The sequence below is a fragment of the Pongo pygmaeus genome, chromosome 16, assembly GCF_028885625.2.
Source record: "Pongo pygmaeus isolate AG05252 chromosome 16, NHGRI_mPonPyg2-v2.0_pri, whole genome shotgun sequence".
NCBI lineage: Eukaryota > Metazoa > Chordata > Mammalia > Primates > Hominidae > Pongo > Pongo pygmaeus.
In genome coordinates this window covers 58,396,718-58,421,091 of record NC_072389.2, presented here as the reverse complement: position 1 = coordinate 58,421,091, position 24,374 = coordinate 58,396,718, and the positions used below count along the sequence as shown (strand labels likewise).

General features: G+C 39.4%; 1 long non-coding RNA gene across 1 annotated transcript; it reads right to left on the bottom strand.

The window, feature by feature from the left end:
- Positions 1-11,152: 11,152 nt before the first annotated feature.
- LOC129013574 (uncharacterized) lies at positions 11,153-24,040 on the bottom strand. Its single transcript, XR_008494032.1, has 3 exons — positions 23,947-24,040; positions 22,497-22,543; positions 11,153-11,612 (listed from the first exon to the last, which is right to left on the bottom strand). It is a non-coding gene; the product is annotated as an uncharacterized LOC129013574 (long non-coding RNA).
- Positions 24,041-24,374: the final 334 nt, after the last annotated feature.

Sequence of the window (24,374 nt, the reverse complement as noted above, 5' to 3'; positions counted from 1 at the left end):
ACATCTTCTTCTACATAAGCTCCTAAACAAATATTCGAAATTTTTTTAAATTTCTATTTTTGACTGCTGATTTTGAGCATGGTAATTGTTATGCCTTCCTTGCCTCACAAATGCCATGGAATTCAGAAGAAATATATTGTATATTAGTGTGTCCCAGATATTGTACTCATGTTGCTCAAAGTGGGTCTTTCCAACCTTACCTGTGCCCCTCACTGTATGCACTGAAGTGCGAACCAATTCAGTCCTCTTATTTAGTTGGCCGTCAATACATTCTATTTCACCTTCACTCTCTGCTTACAAGTAAACTATTTAGACATCCAGCTCATCTTTCGTTCACATACTCCCTTTCCGTGTTGTGTCTTTCTTAATCACATGGTAATGTTGCCTATAATAATTAGGGCTTTTCCAATCTTAAAATCTCATGATTCTAATAAACACACAAATAAACTTTATCCTAGGCCTGCATAACTGCTCATTCAGAAATTACTTTTTATGTCTCCGTTTATACTTTCAAAATAAATTATATATTTCCCCACTTCTGAGGCTTTAGCTCTTTTATCCTTCGCATCTGATTTACTACAAAAATGTCTTTGGCAGCATTCACAAAAATTTGTCATTGAGGTACAATCAACAGAATTCCAGGGAAGCCCCCAACAGACTTCACAACCCATTAGTTCACTGGTTCTGGGTGTCAGAGGCAGTTCAGCTACTTGGTGAGAAAATTGCAAGGAAAAATCGGAAGACTGCCTGGGTTCAAATCCCAGCTTCAGCATGTAAGAAGACCTCAGGCAAACCATTTAACTTCTCCGACTTCAATTTCTTCAGTTAAAATGGGGGTAACAATAGCACCTACCTCAAAGATCTATTGGAAACACTAAATGAATTATTACGTATATAACACTTAGAACAGTGCTGTGCCCATACTATGGGCTCAATAAATGTCAGCTAACATTATATAGCAGCCACTGCCCTGCCTGTTTCGGGAAGAGAGAAGAGAAATTTAAGACCTGATCTTCATCCACATGAAGTGTGACTACTATTGAGGGAAAGAGAAAAAAGAAAAATGCAAATTATGTACAAGGGATATGTCCATAAGAGCAAACTACTTTTGGAATCATTTTCACTTATAGTCTGTCTTCTAAATATCTCTACTAGGTACCTAGAAGACACCATAAACTTGGCCGGTCTTAAACTGTCTCTTCCTAGTGAATGATGTCAATCTCATGTATTTACTCAACAAGCATTTATTGACTGCTTATTATGGGCCAACCACCTTCAAGGTATATGGGAAACTCAAAGTTATCGTCAATCTTCTCCTTATCTTCTATACACCATACTTATCCTAATCATTGATTTGAATCCCTCCCCTTCTTTCCATCCCCATTGCCATAGCATCATTTCTTACCAGCCTATCCCATCTACTGCCTGCCACTATCTTCTCCCCACTCCAACCTCTGCTCTTCATTGCTGTCTGAATACTTCCCTCCAAAATTAATCTACATTTTAAGAATTTCTAATGACTCCTAACAGATACATTTGTTAGCTTGGCTTATCAGTTACTGGACTCTCTGACTCCAAACCTTTGCTTCAGTGTCATCTCTTGCCAGTCACCTTAATGCAAACCATTCACAGCTACACTAAACCTCCCCCTGCTCCCTAAGCAGACCAGACCTTGGAGTGATTCCATGTCTTTGTTCATGTCATCCCTGTTTCCATACATGACAAACACCTACTCATCCTGTAGGACTCCACCCAAATCCAAATAACTTCTTTGCAATGAAGGCTTTTCCAGCCATCCTGTGTAGCTAGTAGCATTCTCCCTATCTTCTCAACATACTTTGGTCTCACTTGTTTACATAATTAATGAAATATTGTTAAATTCATACTTAGTTTTAGGTTTATCACAAAGTAGATGCAAAATAAAAGTTAACAATTATGATTATAATAGGTGAATGCAAAAGTAGTGGTTTTTGCATTGTTGGAATTTGCCATTTGATATTGGAATACAGTCTTAAATAAATGTGGTTATGTTATACATCATTTTAATGAGCATTTCTTGCTTTTTTTTGTGAATGACTTATTACTTACTGTTTATTTTGTGTTTATTTTAGACTATGGAAATGATGCTAGACAAAAAGCAAATTCAAGCAATTTTCTTATTCAGGTTCAAAATGGGACATAAAGCAGTGGAGACAATTCACAATATCAACAACGTATTTGGCCCAGGAACTACTAATGAATATATAGTGCAGTGGTGGTTCAAGAAGTGTTTATTTCTTTGTTTGTTTTGAGATGGAGTCTCACTCTGTTGGCCAGAGCTGGAGTGCAGAAGCGCGATCTTGGCTCACTGCAACCTCCACTTCTGGGGTTCAAGTGATTCTCGTGCCTCAGCCTCCTAAGTAGCTGGGACTACAGGCACGCACCACCACACCTGGCTAATTTTTGTATTTGTAGTAGAGACAGGGTTTTGCCATATTGGCCAGGCTGGTCTCAAGCTCCTGACCTCAAGTGATCCGCCCGCCTTGGCTTCCCAAATGCTTGGATTACAGGTGTCAGCCACCGTGCCCAGCCAGTTCAAGAAGTTTTGCAAAGGAGGCGAGAGTCTTGAAGATGAGGAGTGTAGTGGCTGGCCATTGGAAGTTGACAACGACCAGTTAAGAGCAGTCATCGAAGCTGATCCTCTTACAACTACACAAGAAGTTGCCAAAGAACTCAACATCAATCATTCTACAGTTGTTAGGCATTTGAAGCAAATTGGAAAGGTGAAAAAGAAGGATAAGTGGGTGCCTCATGAGCTGACCGAAAATAAAAAAAAAAAATCATCATTTTGAAGGGTCATCTTCTCTTATTCTACAGAACCATGAATCATTTCTTGATCAGATGGTAATGTGTGATGAAAAGTGAACTTTCTACAACAATCAGCAATGACCAGCTCAGTGGTTGGACCAAGAAGAAGCTCGAAAGCACTTCCCAAAACCAAACTTGCACCAAAAAAAGGTCATGGTCACTGTTTGCTGGTCTGCTGATAGTCTGATCCATGACAGCTTTCTGAATCCCAGCAAAACTATTACATCTGAGAAGTATGCTCAGCAAATCGATGAGATGCACCTGAAACTGCAACACCTAAAGCCAGCATTGGTCAATAGAAAGGACCCAATTCTTCTACGGGAAAATGCCCAACCACAGATTGCACAACCAACACTTCAGAAGTTGAACTAATTGGGCTACAAAGTTTTGCTTCATCCACTATATTCACCTGACCTCCCGCCAACCGACTATCACTTCTTCACACATATCAACAACTTTTTGCAGGGAAAACACTTCCACAACCAGCAGGATATGGAAGCTTCCACAACCAGCAGGATGCAGAAAATGCTTTCCAAGTGTTCATCAAATCCTGAAGCATGAATTTTCATGCTGCAGAAATAAACAAACTTATTTCTTGTTGGCAATAATGTGTTGATTGTAATGTTCCTATTTTGATTAATAAAGATGTGTATGAACCTAGTTATGATGATTTAAAATTCACTGTTCAAAACTGCAATTACTTTAGCACCTTTTTTCCTGTTGTGTAAAAATTAAGTGGAGAGCCCCACCTCAGATCTACCATAGGACCTGAACATAGAGATGGTATAATAAATATTTGTTGAATGAATTAACGAGTGAAACAACCTGAGGCATTACACTATAAAAAGTATAAAATGGGAATATTAAATTTTTTAATGCATTGTATAGGATAGGGAGGGAATATTTATATCAAAGACTTTGGGGAATATAGTTACTGAAGTTAAACATCAAAGTTAGGCCTGAGCTTCCAGAAGGAAACTAAAGGGTAAAGGATAAACAGTCTCGTCGTCTGATAAAAGAAAGCATACAACTTAAGAGAGACAAACATTTTCCTGACAAGCTTTTCCTGAAGGAGTTTTCTGTGTGAATTACATAAGTAACATTGAATAAATAATACAGCTACTTTTTTTTTTGCAGTGTAAAGAAAACAAATAAATGTTTTTTTCTTTTGGATATCTTAAATCAATTCTCAATAAAATGAAATCCAAGAGCAGTGCCCATTCTGGGCAGAAGCAGTGTAAGAAGGGAGCCTCCCATGGGGTTGGAAGGATGGAAGAGAAAGGGATGCCACAAAGGAAGGATGATCAATATCCTGAGTGAGAGCTGGCAGTGGATGCTGAAAGCATGGCTTCAGGGACTCGAGGGCTGCCCCATCGAGGTCCTCCCCAAGCTGGAATCATGCTAACAGCTGGATAATGCAAAGTAGGGACCAAGGGGTAATTTCAACAAAGGATCTTGAAATAATAATGGGAAGCATATGTAATTCAAAACAGATGCTTTGCAGTGACATTATTTGATGTTGCAAAAATGGGCATAGAAATTGGTTGAGTGTATTTTTGTGAGTGGTCAGTGATAACAGTATCCAGTTCTGTCAAGAGAGTGTCTGGGAAAATGTGTAGATATCATCCAGCCAGGAATCACTAGGTGAGGGTTACCTGGCCTGTTTCAGTTCTGAACACTCCCTGCCTTGCCTCCCACTCCAGCAATACAATTGCTTTTCTCTTCTGTATGCTTTACAGGTACACTTCCCTCTTTTTAAAATGACCCTCCTAGTCAGCTCTTCACCACCATCTCCAGGTATCATCTTTTGCCTCCCTCACCCCAAGCTCCAAGCGCCCCTCTAGCAGCCTCCTATCACCTCCAATCACAGTAGCCATGTGCACATTCCACACTGTTTCCATCTCTTCTGTGAGCTCCTCCAGGGAAAGTACCAAGATTTATTTCACTTTGTTTCCCCAACACAGTGCTTGATGCACAATAGTCAACCATTAAACGTCAAAAGCAGGAATAAGGGGAGTTTGGAAATTTGTTTTTAAAGAGTATTTGAGCATAGAAATGCCACTGAAGATAACAGGATTATAGAAGAAGTGGTTACTGGGGAAAATAACATGTTGGTATTTGACTCACAAAATAGGTGTATAAGTCCATTGTCATACTGCTATAAAGATACTACCTGAGACTGGGTAGTTTATCAAGAAAATAGGTTTAATTGACTCACAGTTCCACATGGCTGGGGAGACCTCAGGAAACTTAACAATCATGGTGGAAGGAGAAGCAGGCACATCTTACATGGTGGCAGGCGAGAGTGAGAGAGAGAGTATGTGAGCACAGGAAAAACTACCACTTATAAAACCATCAGATCTCATGAGAATTCACTCACTACAGCATGAGGGAAACTGCCCCCATAATTCAATCACTTCCCACAAGGTCTCTCCCTCAACACCTCGGGATTGCAATTCAAGATGAGATTTGGGTGGGGACACAAAGCCAAACCATATCAGTAGGTATGATTGAAATAGTTAGTTAGCGATGTTTGGGAGGGAAATGTGGCATCCACAATACAGATTTGAAAATTGTCTACTACAAAGTAGTAGCCAAAACAGAGAGAAAATGAACTTTCCTTTAAATTGTACCCTGATGACTAAGATCTTTTCACCTTTTTTCCTCATTTGGAGACCATTGCCACAGAATTGCAGTTTGATTCAAGATGCTCAGCTTCATTTGAGTAGAGTTCAAAACCCTCCATATATTATATCATGCACCAACTCAGTCCCTTCTATTCCAGGGAAACTCACCAACCACCACCTGAGCATATCTTGCTGATTGTCCCCTCAGTGATATTGCTCGAATCATTTCCCTGGAATAGAATCCTTGAGGATCCTTCCTTTCAGTGCCCATCTGCCTCATCCTCGTCAATCTCTGTCAAAGTCCAAGCTCAAAAGTGCAAAAGTCTCCTCTAAACTTAAGACCCTTGTGACCTTCCTTTGTTGCATGAATGTCTGTCTTGTCTACCAAATCAGAAGGCAGAACCCTTGAAGATAGAAGCGATATTCTGTGCTTTTTTATCTCCCACTGACTGTAAGCATTATAGTTCTGCACACTCAGCCAATTAATGTTTAGGATATTAATGGACAGGAGACAGCTTTTTATTAAACTCCTAAGGGAGCTTCCAAATCATTGTTTCTTTGCCAAATGTCAACAGTATTTTTTCTACAGCCAGCACTATCCCCTTCTCCCTATCCTGCAAGCTTCAGCATGGTGATTGTACCTTCTCCCTTATGATTCTAACTATGGTCTCAGAATGCAATGCATCTTTGTTGATGGCTTCAGCATCCAGATAGATGACCTGGATTACAGCTACTTGATCATCCCAAACTGAACAATCTTCAATTCTGTGTCACTTAAGCTGCCAATGGGCAAGTCCAAATATCATCACTTAGCCCTAGTAATTAACCTGCACATTGTGACAACCTGAAATGCTACACAGTCTCCTTCTCTAACAGTGAACCTGCTTATCTCGGATCAGTCAGGTGAACTAAGCCTCCACCCCTGACTGCAGCTCTTAGAGAGTCTTTCCCTTCTGTATACAATGAGAGCAATAGTATGGAGTTTACAATGGTGTTGAGAAGATGAAAAGAAATAACCTATGAAAGATTCTGCACACAGTATGTGCTCACTAAAGCAAGTCTCTCTCTCTCTCTCTCTTTCTGTCTCTCTCTCTCCCCACCCTCTTCCCTCTAAGAATGAAAAGCTAATGCCTCCTGAAGTAGCCATTCTAATTCTGAGCCTCTTTGACTATTCTAGAAATTCCATTTTCTTTCTGAACAAAAATCTGTCTCCCAGGGTCCCACTCAGGAGTCTCTGCACAGCTCTCTGTAGCTGTGAGAATAAGGGTGACCTTTCTTCCTCCAGGTCAGCCTGCCAGCAGTCTTTGGACAATTCACACAGCCCCTTGAGTCTTTTTCTTCTCCAGGAGGATCACCCTCCCCACCTTGCCTCTGCCTGCCCCTCTGAGCCCATGATGTTGCGGCAATGTTAGTCTCCTTCCACCTAGCATATTCCAGTAATTTCTGCCAGAACACCAGTCCCATTCAAAAGTCCCAGGAAAACATGAACAACTAAGATCAACAATTTTCCCTGATCCAAAATGGCTGAAAAATAAGTCCTTTCTGCTGCTTTACTGACAAATCAAACCCTACAAAGGAGAGGAAGGACTGCAAGAGATGGTAATGCCAAGTGAATGAGGATTTTTTTAAAGAGTCTTGAATCCTAAGGGCTTGTCTTGTTCTTTTAACTAGAAAATTTGAGTCTTGATCCATTAATCCAGAGCTAATAAATGTCTGGTGGCAATTTGCCAGTTTGAACTCACAAGTGCGAGCTTATTCATTATGAGGAAGTAGCGATCTCTGTGGGGAAATGCTTGCAAACAGGATTAGCGAAGCAAGGGGAGGGCAAAGCCTTTGGTGAAAAATGTGCCCATTGCTAATCAATGGCCAACAGCTTCTTGCTGCAACGAGTTGCAAAAAGCAATCATAGCTCAGTGATTTTTTTTTGTATATTCATTTGCCAAGGCAAGAAGTGAACTTTGTGGACTGGCTGAGTCAGGATTTCCAAAACTTTTTCATGGGAGTGTTCCTGACACCAATAACCAGTAAGCTTGAGTCTCTGGAGGTTCCAAAACAGAATTTAAAAGCTCAAAATATAGTCAAAGCCTCCTGTTTATTCTTTAATATTCATGTAACTTTAGCATCTTATTCCACAATATCCATTTGCTTTCATATAAAGAGTATAGGTTTCCTCCTATTTCCATGCAATTCCTTGAGCCCCAGCCCATAGACCATTCCCCTCCAGAGCTTCATGTGCTCCACTTTGAGAGAAAGGGACTGGCTTTACTCTAAGTGGGGTCTCAATGATCACATCAGTGGTGGTTTCTTACTCAGATCTATAGGCTTATTGATTCCAGAAGGAATTATACCAGCAGGTACTGCACTGTAAAGTTTCAGTATCAAAGACAGACAGTTTGGATCCTGGATTACATTCATGTATCTTGGGACCTGAGGCTGTCTAATTTCTTCAAGGCTCAGTTTCCTCATCTGCATGGAGCTATCTACTTCATAGGCTGTGATGAGGATTAGGTCAGGTCAGGTGTGTAAAGTGATCAGCACCATAGGTGCAACATAAATTTTTCTTATCATCATACTGGTGGTATTGCCAGACACCTAGAAGGTTCCTGCCTTTGTGTGGTAAAGAGAATCCTGGAAATGGAGTTTGAAGTCCTGTGTCTTCATTCTTTATTCCGCCATTAGTTAGCAATATAGTCTGAAATGAATGCTTTTAAGCTAAAATCTACCTTCTTCTTCTTCTAAAATACACAGTTTTCCAATGGTTAACTATTTAAGGGACTTGCATGCATAGGAGAAACAAGGAAACAGTATGAATAAACCTACAATCTGAGCTTTTTCTCCCTCTATAGCAACATAGAACAATAATAATAAATGACAATACTGAGCCCACCACACGCCAGGCATTAGCTACATGCTTTACCTGCAATCCTCTGTCTAACTCTCATAAACTATATAGTAAGAGAATAAGAAACTTGCCCACATTGATAAAGCTGAGAGTTGAACCAAGTCTGAGTAACTCCAGGACCTGCGCACTTAACCATTATGCCCTGCTAACCTACCCTCCAAATGAGCCAAAGACCTGCTTATCTACTAATTCAGAGGGAAAGGAACCTATTTGGGAATTCTCTTTAGAGGCCCGTTAAGATTCCTGGCTGTTCCTAGCTACAGTTGACCAAGCACAGGCTGAGGCTGTGATTGCAGAGTTAGTAACTAGTGATGTCAGAGAAGGGGTAGCACTGAAGTTCTAGGCCCACCCTTCCTTCTGAGGGGCCAACAGGTCTAAGATGCTGTGGGGTTAGAGTTACAATGACTAGGATTTGAATTCCAGCTTAACTGACAATCAGCTCTATGATCCTCTGCAAGTTACTTAATCTCTCTGAGAGGACACATAAAGTTTTATCATAAATAAAATAAAATTATAATCTCTACATTGCAAAGATTGCTGGGAAGAATAACAGAGATTGTATAAAGTGTCTAACAGAATGTGGCTAATAATTAGAGCTATTATAATTCATTATAATTTATATTTCAAAAAGGAAACCAAAATACATTTTCAGGAGTCACATTATATAAAATGTAAAATCTCAAATACCCTGTCATGTCTTTCTAGAACATTAAGCAAATATGAGCAATTGTCAAATAATTCACAAAAAGTGGTCTCTCTCTAAAAGATTTTACCTCTTTCTAAACAAAAGCTTCCTTGAAGTGGCTGAATTCTGACAGAGAGCAGAAATCTATGTGAGTGAGCAGACCAATCTCCTGGGAGCATTAAAATGATTCTTGAATAATTTTCAAGCCTAATTCTATTTGCACTTTCCACTGTTCTAAAACCAAATCAAAATTCATTGGCAAACAAAGAGCATCCTGCCAGGATCTCATGATTTCTCATGTGAAATTTCATCATGCATAGCAAGCAGTAAAGGAAGGTGGGTTTAAGAGACACGTGTTCAAATTCCTGAAGATTCGTCCGTTCCTGCTGAGAAATATGGACCAAGGAGAGTCAATCATTGGGCCTCATGGATTTGAGCTGATAAGCTCCTAATTGACCGGCATGTATTTAATCGGGAAGAATCGCTATAGAATTCCTAAAGACAAAAGGAAGGGGGCATGAACCCCACATGGAGTACAGGACAATGTGCTGGTTCCTGCTCCCTCAGGGGGCAGTATTCATGGCTGAGTCCTGAAAATCAGGAAGAAGGACTAATTCAAGGACAACCCCATGGGGTTCCTAGTCTGTGCTCCCCTCCTCCCACGCAGCCTGACAGTGTTGCACCATAGTTTCCTGGCAGAGCCAGAAGAGTGGGAAAAAAGCTGGGAGGGAGGTGGAGGGGGCACTTAGGTGGCTATACTGATCCTGACGGCAGCTACCATGCCTAGTGGTCCTACCTGATTGAAGCTTTGGGTATCCCATGCTGGAGAAGGTCTCTACTGTTATTAGTCAATTAGCCAATTTAACCAAAACGAGGACTAGACTGGCACTTCTCAAGGACCTGTATCCACTTTCCAATACACATTGCTCCTAGAAAGCTGATGTAGAAGGTGCTATAGGTATATAGAAATTAAGAGCTCAGACTCCAGAGCCAGGCCGCTTCTCTACTGGGCCACCTAAGACAAGTTACTTAACCATTCTGCCTTAGTTTCTCCATCATGAAAGGTGGAACAAACAATCATAGTATCCATCTCATGGGGTTGTGATGACAACTAAGTGAGTGACTACATGTAAGGTAGACCAATGCCTCACACATAGTAAGTGCTCAATACACATTATTATTCTAAACCATGCACCCATTGGTCATATAGTTACACAGCTTGCTTAGAGCTCACTAATTGCTTTCAGGTTCTCATTCAAGTTTCATGACAACCCAGAGAGGCCTGGCAGGAACCATTACCCCCACTTTACAGATGGAAAACCTATGGCTCAAAGAACTTATATGATTAATCCAAGGCCAAGGTTATGAACCTCATAATTATAAGAGGGGGCACCTGAAACCAGGGGTTTGGGTTTCAAGTTTACATATAACACAGCTTACGTAGAATTTTGGCTAAAATGTTTAATTAAATTGAAACAAATGCTTTCATTTTAACCCTTCATCCACCTATGTATCCAGCTGGAGATCATTCACCCGACGTCTGGGCTCACAGGGCAGCACTGGGTTTTTACCACTCAGCTGATCAGAGCACCTTGTCAGGTAGCAGGCCATTCCCAGGAGCCAGATCCTGTTCCTTTTCCATTTGCTGTCTTGAGTTTGAGGCACTCCAGTCACGTGGAATAGGACCAAAGCCAGCAGGCAAAAGACAGCTTTGGGGAAACTAGAGTTAGCATCTTGAAAACGTACGACCATTCTGGCCAGAATCACCACACAGAGACTCACACAAAAGTTTCCTGAATTTCCACGTGTCATGACAAGCAGCTCTGTAATAAGCTCTCTCTGGTGAATAAAAGTTTATCTGTACCACCAATTATATTTCACATGCCCAAAAAGCAGACTAATCACAAATTTTAAAGCGGCCAATGATAGGATCATCTCAGAGCTGAAGAACCACTTATGTACTCTCAGCCAGCTGGGGAATGTTACCCCCGCAGGTTTGGATTGCTCAGATTTGCAAAGAGAACAGGTGAAAAGAGAACCGGTGACAGCTGGCCAGTGATTATTCACAGAAACTCCTGATCCAGACAAGAGTAAGTCACATGAAAGGGAAGGATAGAAAAGGAGATGCCGAAAAAGCATTTGGCCCTTGAATTCTCTGACGAGGAGCAGATGGATGTAATCAGTTACTTAAATAATTCACAAGGGAGAAAGGCTGCTTTCACCTGAATTATCTAGATAATTTTTAAAGATATAGTTTGGGTGAGGATTTCCTTTTAATCCACACAAACTGCTTATATTTCCCCAGCTCATCAAATAATTTACTTCCACGTGAGCAGGCCAGGCTTACAGAGCTACGACTGCCATAGATGTAACTGCTCCTGGTGATGTCTTTTCTCTTACATTTGTACTTCAGGGAAGAATTGGTTTCAAGCCGAGTCTTTTTTCCTCCTTTGTGCCCTGGTAAGCTTTTCCTCTGGAAATAAACTGGGCTGGCTGTCCCTTTGATCCCATTGTGCGATTCTATCTCGTTCATCAAGCTGTGGCACCTGACCTGTTACAAGGGTATAGAAAATTGTACAATTTGAGCATTTCAAAGTGCAGGTTTTCTATTTTTAAAAGGGATATCTGACAGCCACCTTTAGATCCACTTGCTTATCAGGGTTGCGTTTTAACAAATTTTCGTGAAAGCATACCATTTATTCTCCAAAATTGGAAAAAAATGAACAATGGTGAGTTCATATCCTGTTGAATATGGCTTGAAACATCCAAATCTCCAGCAAAGACTGAGAGAAAGAAGGTATCATCATATCATTGGCATCAGAAAATGGCCCAGGCCTGAGCTTCTATGGCCTGCAATAAAGATGACCACCGCAGCTGGGGTGAGAGCTCAGGGTTGTTTTCCAGCACTGGGGGAACATAGCTTCTTCCCTGACCCATCTGTTGTGTGGGTGGATTAGAAGCAACACAAACAGAAACCTCTTGATTCCATCTTCATCAAGGAGCTTTTACTGATTACAGGAAATGGCTGTTAACTGGGTGAATGCATAACATCTGGAGACAGAGGGCCTAAGATGATTCAGAACCCCTCCCCTCGGACTCTCTCCGTGGCATGAGTGCCTTCTCGCCACATGAGACTCTAATCACCTACCCTTATCATTTCATTAGAAAGAGACAGCCTCGTAATTTGGGGCAACATAAATTATCAAACATCAAATATGGTAACATATTGTAATAAATATGATTAAATGATAACACCAAAGCACAATCAACAAAGCCAGATGTTTCTCCCCTCTTGCTTTGGAATGAGATAAAATTCAACTCTTAGCTAAATATTGGTCTATTTCTAATCAAACATAATTTTAACCATATTGATGCTACTCATTTAAGAACACTCTAATACTTTTCCTTCATCATTTTTGTTTAATGTTTTTGAACCGACCCTAGTAGAGTCTAACCCTGAGAACAGTCATTTTAGATGACATTGCTGTTGCTGTTCAAACTTGCACAAAGCACTTGGTGAGCAGTCCAGGCCTTTGCTATCCTGAGAATCCACGCTGCAACTCACTGTTGACTGTCACACTTTTGCTTCCATTTGCTTGTGCTTCTCATTATAAGTCAACATGTTTTCATTCGGTTTGTAGAGTGCCCCTTTTTAGCCTCTAGCTGCTGGATGACACCATCTGTGATTGCCAAGGAAATTAAATTAAATTAAGTTAAAATTCAATCAACAGAAGATTGTTGCCTCTATGACTTTACTAGGAACCTTGAGAGCATAAGTGTCTAAATTCCTTTCTCTTAATACAGAAGCAGACCAGCTCTGCTATACCAACATTGGCCCATGGTTTAAAACTCCCTTGAAGGCAGGGACCAGTCACTTACCCTTTCTGTCCCACCTCAGATGGCCTGCAGCCAACGAGAGACAAATTTCTTTGCTTCTGTAGCCTTTGCTTGGCTTAGGGAAATCTTTGTTTCTTACCAAAGAGAAGAATAAAATCTTTAGACTTATGCAAAAAGAAAAGATGATTAATTGGCACAATATTATATATACTACACCCAAATAAATTCTAGATGGATTAAAGGCTTTTATTTTACAAATAAAAATAAGCCATAAAAATTGATCTTTTTTATAAAATAAAGTAATACATAGATTTTAGGAATTTATAAGCATTAAAAACACCAAGAACAGTATCGATGAGTTGAACATAATAAATTTGAAAAAGTCAAATCAAAATAATATCATCAACAAGATGCAAATGCAAATAACAAACTACAGAGAAATGTTTGTAACATGTATGACAGGCAATATACCTTAAACGGACATATACACACAAACACTCATATACAAGTGTATATAATATATAAACTTTTATATGAAAATAAGTAAAAACATCTCATTTATGGTCATAGAGCATAATAGCAATAAACAAAGAAATACAAAAGACCAAAAATCCTTTCACATTCACCTATTTAAAACAAAAAACAACACAGGTACACACATACACCTTCCAAAAATAATGTTAAACTATTTTTTAATGTAGCAAACTAACAAAGATTCAAAAACATGATTGTTAATCTGATGATAACGAAGTAAAGCACGAACTTGCATACATTGCTGGCAAACTGTAACATGCTACCATCTTCCCAGAAGTTACTTTGGCCACATGTACGGAACTTTAATGTATTTGAGGAGAAATTTATCCCAAATAAATAACCACAGATATTCATAGCAATTTTTGAGAAAGAATGCTCATTGCAGCTTCATTTATAACATCAAAATATTATAAATAATGTAAATGTCACTCTAGCTACAAAAATCATATGATAACCATAAAATGAAATATCATGTACTTTCTAAAAATATGTAATTATGTGAGGAAATGTTTACCACACAATGCCATTAAAACAGGGTGAAAAATTATGTATGTATATACATATTTATATTTATATGTGTATATATTATACAGATTTTATTTAATAGTATATAAAATATTTCAACATTATACATCGTTTATAATAATATATGCATAAATACATATGCAATCACAGAAGAGATTAAGAAAAGAAAAAAATGACAAAATGTGAAAAGTAATTATTACTGAGTGTTGGGAAGATGTCATTTTAATGGTCCTTATGTTTCTGTGTTTTTCAAAAATGTCTAAAATAAGACAGAATTCTTTATAATTTAATAAGTAATAAATGTTATTTAAAAATAATAACTTGCTTTTACTGTCCTCCCAAATGGCAGAGGTCTTAATCTCTCTTGCTGTATAGTGAGGTATATTTCATTACCATTTCCCATAACCACGTTATAATTATCTTCTTAACCAGTTCATAACAGGAAGTGCAAAGACTCGCAGTAAGGCAAAATACCAGTAAAAATTTCCCAAGGGAAAGAACTAAGTGGTGGAGCCAGGAAATGTGGTTTGCATTATCATATGTGGCTTCAAGTTTTGCCTCCCCATCCTCAGTTCTCCTCCGGGCCTGCCCCCAACCCCTGCCAGCACTTCATCTAAGCAAATGTGCTCAAATTTGGAAAGGAGGTATTGTCATCCCACAACCTGCTCATACTTAATAACTTGAACTTTCACTGCCCCAAACCCAAGGCGCTCATGGGTGTACCCCGAACATAACATTCGGACAGGTATGTGTTCAGAAAGGCCAAGAAGAGTTAATTATTTTAAATTCTAGTACCGCGCCCCCAAAACCAAAAAAAAAAAAAAAAAAAACCAGAGATACCATATAAGGGACCATTTGTTCAGGATTTAAGATGTGCCGTCACTCTGCTAAGTGCTTCACACATATTATCTTGTTTATATTCTTAAACCAACCCTGCAAAGTAGGCATAAATATCACCACTTTAAAGATAAGACAGTTGAGGCCAAAGGAAGATAAGCAATCTGATTTACTTAGATAAGTTTTCCATACTCAAAAATCTAAATTTAACTCAATGCCAGTGCCTATACTCTAAAACCACTGCACCATATTATCTCCAAATAAGATGGGAAATCATGCTTTTAAAACCAACCTGGATCCAAGCCCTGCTGTTGGATTTTGATATTTAGAAAGGAGATTCGTTTATTTTTCATCTTTTCCCCCTCTCTTTTTCAGTAGATTGTTACTTGTTAGGATTTATGGCTTCATTCTCCAAACTTCCCATCAATTCTTAACCAAAACTTAGTATCAGAAACCTGCATATTAGATGCCTAAAAGAAACTGAAAACCAGATAATTTAGGTGGATGAATTGTTGTTATTCATATTTCACAGATGCATTCACTAAGTCTCAAAACATTTCAGGGAACCTCCTTAAATTACATAGCTAACAAGTAACAGAGAAGATCCTGGAACCCAGGTGTCCTGCCCTTGTTCCTGAGAGCCATCAGTATAGGCAACATTTAAGGTTTTCACTCCAAACAAGAAAGTTCTTGTTTCATAGCTGGTGATCCTTAAACCATTTATATATAACTTGCCTTCTGTATGAATAAAACTAGCTATTTTAGAAAGCTAATATTCTTTCTGCATTTTTTTCCATGACTTTCCCTCCATGATAATAGCCCTGTACCAGGCACTGTTGTGAGTTATTTATGCAACTTGATTTGTTTAATCCTCTTAAAAACTCTAGGAGGCAAAGTACTGTTATTATACGTATTTCACAGATGAGGAAACTGAAGCCCAGGGATTAAATAACCTGCAAAGTTGGCAGAATTGGGATTTGATCCCAAGCAGCCTGATGCCAGAGTCCATGTGCCATCCCCTACACTGTGCTGTCTCTCCATACAAAAGAAGTGCATGGAAACTGCACCCTGCGACCACCAGAGCTATTATTTTAGTACCATTTACAACACCACTGCTTAAAGATGTGGAAAATTTGGAGCAAGTCCAGGGATACATAATGAAAATTATTAATGTTTGAAAAATGAAACATATGAGGAAAGGTTACAAGAAGTGAAATTTTTTAGCCTTAAAAAGAGAAGTCTGAAGGGGAAGTTAATAACTCTTCAAAAGAATAAAGGATTGTTATGGAGGGGATGGTAATCAGTTTATTCCCACTCCACAGAGGATAAAGTAAGAGAAAACCGGCTTAAATTGCAGCAGGAAGACATTAAACCAGCTGTAAGGAAGAACTTCCATTAGGTAGCATTCTATCAGTTGTGAATTTCAATTTAACCAGCCCTCCTTATTTTTCCAGTTCAAGCATTATTCCTAATGAGATCAAGAATTCCCTTTTGAATCATGAATGATTAAATTACACTCAGGACAATATTAGTTCTGAATGTGTTTTATTTCTCAATTATTTGATAATCAGACACTCATACAAGGCTAATATGAAAATTATCAAATGAGAATATATGATTCCTCAGACTATGTGATTCCCAGACCTATCTGCTTAGGAAGAGTTTATATGACCAACAACTCCAGGTAGATGTGGCATCACTTTCTTGAGCCCTCTGTGAATAGAAGCAGACACCAATTTGTCTGTGTGCTTTTGATAGAGTCCGTCCCAGAAGCAAGGAGGTGAATTGTGTTGACCTCTTGTGGTTCTTTCCTGCTTGATGATTCTATAACCCCCTACATTTGGTCATTCATCCCAATAAAATTTCATTGCTAAAATCCATGGTTTCTTCACAACTGGGAAGAATAAAGTACAGCAATGGTACAGGTAACAATTGTTGATGGATAAGACAAATCAGGCCCCAAGCTAATTTGCAAAGATCTTCACTGTGTCTTTAGTTCAGAGTTCCTCACTGTGGCCCTTTGACCACTTTGTACTAGAATTATCTCTAGTACTGTACTTGTTAAAAATCTATCAGACTCTTTAAAGAGGGGCCCAAAAAAACTGCTTTTTAAGCACTCTTCCAACCCATGTTTTTCAAATGTACACTAAGCTTTAAGAACCAATGAGATTTGTGTCTAAGGATTTTATTCCACTACTAAGCAAAGGGATATCTAGAGAAATCAATATTTGTCTGTCTAGCTACTAGAAAAAACCAGGAACAGAATCAGATGTCCAGAATTCCCATGCCAATGAATCCCTTATCATCTACTTGGAAGCATTACAAATGGATTTTTAGAAAATGTCCTGTGTAATATATACTTGGCATCAAAGCAGTAATCAAAGTAGTTTGTTTCTCTGCATAATTACTATGGCGAAAAATATCAATGACCTATGTGTTAGTCAGCTTACTTGGCACCACAAATAACTGAATCTCACCTAAAAGAGACTCAAACTATGAAGAAATAGATTAGTTCATTCTAGGGGGAGTCTAGAGGTGAGGCAGGCTCCTGGGTCAGTTGATCCAACGGCTCAACCCTGCCATTTGAAACCCTATTTCATCATCTCTCCACTTCACATCCAGATCATTAGGCTAATCTGTCACTTCTCTCTCTGAAGGCCAGAATGTTATTCCAAGAAGGCCCCAGAAAGATTTTTTTTTCTTTCATTGGCTCAAATAAGTGGAAGTTTATCCATTCCTCAACCAATTACTGGCAATAAGACTAAAAATACTACAAGACTATAGTACAATAAGACTGAAAAATAGTGGGCTGTAATAACCAGCTGGTGCGGAACGAAGGTGGGGAGTCAACCACAATGTGCTTTACAGCCCAACAGGGAAATGGCTAGAGAAGCTCCCATTACCTCCCCAGTCAGAGTCAATCCCCAGAGAAAAGCCACTCAGGAGCCTGGCCTCCACCAGGCACTTTCCCCACCCTTAGTGGACACAGGGCTATTTTCCACTTTCAGGGCGTGTTAGCCAATGTTATCTTGGGGCAAGGCCTTCCTGACTCATACACTTAACCCACATTCATGACCATTAACCCAATGCTTTCAGGAGAGAGAGGCATGTCTCCTTCTCTGTGTATAAGAGAGTGCCACACACACTCAAAATATATGTGCAAAGAAAAATATCATTTCTTTGTTTTCGTGTTTGAACTAATCTTCCTCCCAAGCCCATAACATTTGGTCAGAAGAGTTAAGGGTGGTTCATTTTGGTCCAGTCTAGTAAACTCAGAAGGGCCATTGTAAACAATTGCTATAGGTGATTCAGTCATCTTACTTGGTTTAAAGACTCAGTATTTCAGATTTCCTCCTGCTTCAAAATGGTGTTTGGGTATAGAGGAAGCTTTAACCATAGAGAAGAGACAGGAGGTTTGGGTCCACACAGCATCATCCCATTGCCAATCATGAGTGTTCCTCACTGCAAGGGGCGCCTTCAGAACATGCTGACTTCTCCACTCTGCGTCTGGCCCACTCATTCTCCCTACATTTCCCTAGATCCAGGAGCAGTGGGCTTTCTCTCCACTCTTCCAGTTGGGATAGAACATCCCCATGTCCTACCCTCCTCCATTCATAGGTTGCATTTAAATTACATACTCCTGCCCCAACCATAGTGGTGATGTAGTGTATGGATGAAGGCATCTGATAAAAGAGCATTAAAGGAGCTATTTCAAAAGTATTATACCTAGTACACATGATAATGTGCAAAATATTCAGGGTATCCTTCAAAGCCACTGGATAAACTTATTCCACTAACTCATGAGGATATAGGGAGGAAAGAGTAGGACCAAATGTAGCTAACTATAAGAACGTAAACAAAACCCATCATCCCTGTGAAATATCAAAGCTGGAAAGATTTGTCTGTCCCCTTAGAGACTAAGGTTTAAGTGCAAAAGGATAAAATATCCATGAAATAAAAAAAAGAGACAACTTTCCAGTAATCCTGACGGTGTCTAGACAGGCAACATCTAAAAGCCATATTGGCCAGAATCGTTTTTGCCATCAATCTGCACGGTGATGGGGCACAGAAGTATCAGTGACACCAGTGCCATTAACACATAAGCTACAGAAAAGACATGAGTCAGTCCAGAGCCCCAGCAAAAGAGATCTTTCTAACTGTAGAGAAGACTTCAGTGTCATCATAGTTCATCTACTTAGCTAATGCTTTTTTCAGAAAACTTACAAATTAAAACCAAACATAAAGTGTTTGATGAAATGTCATTCAGTGGCGTTGCATATTAATTCATATTTGAGTCAATTGCTGACCTTCAAAAAAAGAATATTGTTCTCTTTTTTTCCCTAGTATAATTACATGCTTATATTTGAACCTAAACCCACATCCTGTGCTTCTCCTACAAAGCATAGGCATATACCATGCTACAAGGAAAACCATGTATTTTAAAAGTCATTGTATTTGTTAAGGAAAGAACCAACGACCTTCTTATAACTCAGATTGAAAAAAATTTAAAATTCAGTTTGTGTTTTAAACATTGTAAATATTTTTATATCAGGCCAGCCTCCATGCTAGAAGTAAATACTAATTAGCCAGTCAATGCCAATCAAAAATGCATTAAAATTGGGGAAAAAGATAAGGTTAGAACAGGTAGAAAGAGAAATGACTAGCTAGACTATGTTGACACTGCCAGTGCATGCCAACAGAAAAATAAGTGTAATGTTTCCCTTATTAGCAATAAAGAAGATCCTAGATTTCCTCTATTTTTTCTGTTTCTGATTTAAAACAGATGACTTCATAACTCAGAGACTGTTTTTGAAGTCCAACTTGAAGAAAGAGATCTTCAGTTAAGGAGGCTATCTTAGTAACAAGAGGTTCATACAGAGAAATTCAGTCTGCCAAGAGGAGATGACATCTAAGCCAGAATTTGAAGAATAAATGAGAATTCATCTAGGCAGAAAAGACAGAAGGCAATGGTGAGGAAAGCATTCCAAGAAGAGTGAATGGCATGTGCAAGGCAGAGACGTGGGTCACTTCTTGGCCTGTTCAAATCATCTCAACACACCGCTGGTGTAAAGAAGGGGATGTGGGAGCCTTAAAAATAGGAGTGGTCTCCCAAGTGTCAGGTACTGCAGAGAAGCTGACATAAGACAAACACAAACTATTTCCACAGTGATCTAGTGAGAATGGTGTCAGTGGCTGAGGCCAGGTTGCAGTGGGGTTTAGTAAACAGGATGTTAAAAGAATGAGCTATGACAGGGAAATGAGAGATTGTCTAAATACTTGAAAGCATTGTAGAATACAAGGAAGGTTTTGTTCTGGTTTTGCTAGAATGGAGGAACTTGATCACATGTTAGGCTAAGGGAAGGAAGAGAGGAAGCTGAAAACACAGTAGAAAAAGTAGATCGTTGATACAGCAAGGCTCCAGGTGACACAGGAAGAACAGAGCAGGGAGGGTAATGCCTCCTATGGGTCCAGAGAATGATACAGATGTAAGTAAGTTTGTAGACAAGGAGGCAAGAAATTAAGAAGTTCCTGATTAATAATCTCTGATTTCTCATAAGTAGAAACTAAGGATATTTATTTATAAGTAAACACCATTATGTTCTGTATATGCTTTAAGGTAGCTAAATGGGATGGTCCATCCACCAAGAGAAATTAGGATGGGCATCACAGAGAAGACAAAGCTGTTAAAGGAAATAGAAGCACTCACCAGAAAGGAAGGAAGATAAGTGGTAAGGGATCTTGAGGCCCAAAGGATATTAGAAGTTATGAACTTGTACTGACATAAATATGCAGTTTGTGACTTTCTCCAACAGTATTCAACAGACTGACTGTGCCACTAGAAGTGTGTAGGAGATGCATGCCAAGAACATAAGCAGTAGAGAGATATGATGGTATTGGTGAGAGACAAGTTATGACGAACAGTACCAATTTTAGGCTGGTGCAGAAAGAAGTCAGAAAACTGAGTAATCGAGAAGCATGAGAGGCAGGCACTGTTGGGGTGACAGAGAGAGCAGTACACATGGGAGGCGCCATCCTAGAAAAGGGCTGTGGGGCTTGAGATTTCAGGTATGGAACAGTCCCATGATGGCAACATGTTGCTGTAGAGGAGAATTGTTGATGTGGATTAGAGATGAAGGCCATTAGCACTGAGATCAAGGAACTGGAAATAGGGTACTAAATATATTCTCTACATGATATAAGAATTCACTCAGGTGATGATAGAAGTTGGAGAGGAGAAAAGTCCCCATGTCACTTACATGGGACAGATCAGAGGGGAAGAAGTTAATGGCAACAGGGCATGGAGAGGAATATAAAAAGCTTGGTGTGATCTTCAAAGCAGGGAGAATGTTTTGGGAATGAAGAGAAATGGTATCAAAGAAGCTGTAGAAAGTGAGAAAAGACACAGAGGGGGAGAAGTATAGACTCATTTAGAGGGACACAGATAAGTGACATCTTCAGATGAGATATAGATCATGTCTTCTGACCTATGACAGATAGGTGATGGTTAGGGCCAGAATGGGGAAGGAGTGCTGCAAGAAGAGGCTGAGGTGCCAGAAACACTCTGTAAAAAATAGACAGGAGGATCTCCATTTGGAAAATGGGTGGACACCCAGGAGAAATATAAAGGCAAAAAATTGAATGAAGATTGACAGAATCAGCACATCTATGGTGTCCAAGACCTTGGACTCAATTGAATTAACTGGACTCAATTTTCCATTGCCTGGGTAATGCTGTTAGGGTCTTGAAAAGGCCAAGGACCAGAGGAGTATGGGGCCCGGTCCTGCAGCTGCTCCCTACTTTAGCCCTGTGTGGAAACTGCCCAAGGGCTCCTGGTAATATCTAGCCCAGTAGCCTGGGCATCTCAACTGCCACGTCCAATTTTATTAAGGTTAGCTGTTGCTAGTAGGAATCAGGCAAGTTCTTTTTCTTATTTAACTCTGGCATGTTGGTAAATTTTCTGCTGAGTTGTAGTATCTTTTCCAGCTTTAGTGTAGACTCTATAAAACTGTGATTGGTTTTACTGACCAATTTAGTTAGGTTACAACCTGGCTAGTTCTTCTGTTTTGTAACTCAGGAAGGAAATAAATTTTAGATGCCAATTTTCCCTCTTCCACTCTCTGCTCATGGTCAAGTGACCCAGATAAATTGGGCCACTAATATTCACAGCTCATGTGTGATGGCATCTAGGTTTTTGGTTTACAATTAAACAGAGTTATTAGAAATGGTACTAAAAATATTTATCATCTTAATTTCCTTGCCTGTACTGATGTAAGTTTTAACTATTCTTTCCACTTGTGAACTAAATGTTTTCTATGGGTTTCCCTTCATTGCTTTATGGTTAACCATCTCAATCACAATAAGACCAGATATTTATAGACTTCCTTGTTCTCTTCACTAATTTGATCTTTAATTCTTTAAACCTATCTGTCACAACTGTCACAGTAACCCAGAGAATATGTAAACTCACCCACTCTGTAAAATGCATAGATGAAAATTTCCACCATAATTTTATTTATTCACATCTATTTTTCCTAGCACATAGTCTACCATTTATACATTTTGAAAAAAATAAATTAAAAGAAAGCTTTGTCTTTCACATTTCCTACATATACAGCTTTAATGGGTTCTTCCGTCTGTTACTTGAAACTATAATCATTGCTGCCAAAAAAGACAAGTCTATACACATAAATCTTGTATTTACTATGGTAGATGAAGAATTAAATCAAAGGGCCAGCTAGCGATCTAGTCCTGGGTAGGAAGAGAGGAGAGAAGCAGGACATCATGAAGTCTCTCTACACTCCTAAGCTCTGCTCACTTTATGTTCACTTATAGTGCTAACACCTAGAAAGTCCCAGGGAATCCAGGAGGAATTTGTCACCCTACCACAAGGGACCCTCTCCACTGTTCTCAATCTCTGCCTCCTCTTGATTTTGTCTGGACAAGAAGCTACTAGGTGTGTTTACCTTCAACCTAATTTCCCAGGTTCCCAAATCTGAAATTTTAAGGAAAGAAATATATCTTAAACATATACAACACATCTCAGTTTCTTAGGAATTACTACTATGTTCTTCACAAGATAGAATCAGCTTCATTTAAAGAATGATTTCTCAACCCTGACACTCGATATTTAGAATTGGATCATTTTTGTCGTGGGGAGGTGTCTTGCACATTGTAGAATGTTTAGCACCATCACTGGCCTCAACCCAGTATCCTCTACAGGGGGAAGCCAGTAGCATCCCCCCTCCCCCATTGTGATAACCACAAATGTCTCCAAATATTGCAAAATGTCCTCTGGGAGGCAAAAGCACCCCAGTTGAAAAATCGCTGATTTAAAAGACTATCCTCCCCACCGTAACTTCACCCCAAGAAGGACTGCTAGGAAAGAAGGAAAGAAAGAAGGAAAGAAAAAAAGAAAGAAAGAGAGAAAGAGAGGAAGGGAGGAAGGGAGGAAGGGAGGGAAAGAAATAAAGAAAGACAGAGAGAGGAAGGAAGGAAGGGAGGGAGGGAGGGAGAAAGAAAGGAAGGAAGAAAGAAAGAGGAAGGAAGGAAGGGAGGGAAAGAGAAAGAAGAAAGAAAGAAAGAGAGAGAGAAAGAAAGAGAGGAGGGAGGGAGGGAAGGAAGGAAGGAAGGAAGGTAGGAAGGAAGGAAGAAGGGAAGGGAAGAAAGAAAGAGCAAGGAAATGGAGAGGACAAAAAGAAAGTGAGTAAGAAAGGAAGGGAGAAAGAGAGGGGAAAAAAAGAAAATATGGTAAAGGTACATATTATATTGTAAAAAAAAAAAAACATGAAAAAACAAAAGGGCAGATGGTTAGAAAGAAAATTAGATCTTGAGTCCAAGAATAAAATGCATTAATCCACTTTCCTCTAGACCTAATCCTAATTTCAAAGATGAGAAATTTATGGCAAAATCTTTAATCCTGCTTCTTCTAAAAATAGACTTAAGTTGACTAATTTATGCAAATAGGGATTTTGACAGAGAAAATATGAATCAGACTCTGACAGGTGCATAGATCAGAAGTCAGCCAATCCCACTGAAAAATATTTGTTCTGAGCAGCTGACAGTCACACTGTTGGGAGAAGACTAGAGGCACAGAGGGCTTTGCTCATCTGAATCAACTGTTCACTACAAAGAAAAGAAATTTATTTTCTCACAGCTCTGGGGGCTGGGAAGTCCAAGATCAAGGCACTGGCATCTGGTGAGGGTTTTCTTGCTGCATCCTCACAGGGCAGAAGAGCAGAAGAGAGCAAAGCCACTCCTGCAGGCTGTTTTTATAGCAGCATTAATTCTTTCATGAGGGCAGAGTCTTCATGACCTAGACATGTCCCACTCTGCCCCAGCCCCCAACACTGTTACATTCAGGATTATGTTTCCAACACATAAATTTAAGGGAACACATTCAGAACATTGCACCTGGTAAAATGTTGAAGTGGTATACTCTACCAGGCCCCTCTGTGCATATCATTAAGTGTTTTTTTAAACCTGTGCTCAAACTTTCTAAGGGCAAATAGTCTAAGTGATGATACAATAGATACAATAGACCTGTTATTTGTGGCTCCCAATGATTCTGTTAACCTCATTT